This window comes from Cynara cardunculus, unplaced genomic scaffold, assembly GCF_001531365.2.
Source record: "Cynara cardunculus var. scolymus isolate 2C unplaced genomic scaffold, CcrdV1 Un_Scaffold_9020, whole genome shotgun sequence".
NCBI classification, from domain to species: Eukaryota; Viridiplantae; Streptophyta; class Magnoliopsida; order Asterales; family Asteraceae; genus Cynara; species Cynara cardunculus.
The window spans coordinates 1-1,607 of record NW_020204629.1 but is presented as its reverse complement, the minus strand read 5'-3'; positions in this window follow the sequence as shown (position 1 = coordinate 1,607).

The window sequence follows — 1,607 nt, the reverse complement described above, 5'->3', positions numbered from 1 at the left end:
AATCTCCCCCTAAGTATGAAAAAGTAAATTTAGACAAATGGGTGCAAGAAATGACTAATGAAAGAATACAAGAGGAGATTAAACTCATCCTCTGAAAAAAGAATTACATAAATGAACAAATTGAAAATTGATAGTACAGGCCTATACTATTACAAGATATTAATCCACAACAGAGTCTGGATAGTCATCTACGGCAAATTGCAGATCAGACTTGATGGTTTTGTAGACTTTGAATATCCATTCTCTGAAGGAGACTTGAACTTTGATCGTTTCCAGAAGRTKGTTCACTTCATCCGCCCTTAAATGCCTTCTCTGCACCTCTATCACCACTAAGTTGAACACCCACTCGAGAGACTCTGTGGAATATTTGTGCGTCTCTTTGGGATCAAAGAACCTTAGAATTTCTTCCTTGTCCAGGAATATAAACCCAAAGATGGGATTGTGGACAATGGTGTTGGGATGAAATCTAAGCAACCAACTTGGTCTGTTATTTGGAAGGGAAATTTTTAGCTCTGGCTGGGCCAACCTCATCGCGATCTCAAAATCTTTCTGGCTATAAAACTTGACTTTAGCGCGCATTACCTCAATCAGCCTTCTGAGAGAAATCGAATATGTTGACCTCCTCTCCATGTATTTGTTCAAGATCTTGTGAAGGAAAATTAGATCAAATACACAGAGGTTGTGGAGGTCAGCATCTGTGAAAGTATATAGGTTGTCGTCATCCCTTTTTACCACATATTGAGCATATAGCACGGAGATATTGTTTCGAGAGAAGTGATCACATGCTCTGAGAAGACTTGCTCTGGTGGCCTTGTGAGTTTTGAGAAGTGGAACTTTGCAATGGCAGAGGGCATACCTGTAAGCTCTGGGTCATAAAGGGGCTCTGTGTCCACAGCTGAGTAACGCCACCGCAGAATCTTCTCAACAGTGGTTACGGGCTCTGTGCGTACCTTCTACGTAGGAATCTTGCTCATAGAATTCAAGTATCTCAGATACCCTCCCCACCGTGGCAGATTCTGGCGTTCTGGATTCTTCTTCTAGTATCGGCCTCTGGATGGACCCCTCTGGTAGGATTGGCTTGACAGTTCCTTCCAGAGCGTCAAATGTACCCGTGGACGTTTCCTCTGGAATCTTCGCCATTTTAGAGGAAGAGCCTTCTCCAGCTCTAGGGATGGAGACTCTGCCCTTTCTTGCCTGTGCCTCTGCCAAAGTCGCCTTTAGAGCTCAAACAAGATCCGGGTCATCATACTCTTCTTCATTGATCTCCTCTGGCGATTCAGAGTTTGACCCCGGCGACTCCTCTACTGCTTTACCCTTGCCTTTCCCCTTAGGCTCTGGAGATTTGTCTTTAGTGAATAGGGCAGTAGCAGAGTCCACTATTTTTAGTGGTTTGGCAGAGTTGTCTTCTTTGGTTCCTCTTTCTTCTTCTCCCCCTCATGACGATCATGGTCATCACCTCCTTGATCGTCATGGTTTTTAGTGGACTCTGCCTTGCAAGTAATAAGGGGAGCCTTCTTCAATCACTTTAAAACTTTGGAAGCCGCCCTCTCCATCTTTTGAATGACCTCCTCAGCAATCACAGAGGCAGTGTTGATATCCATCTCTGT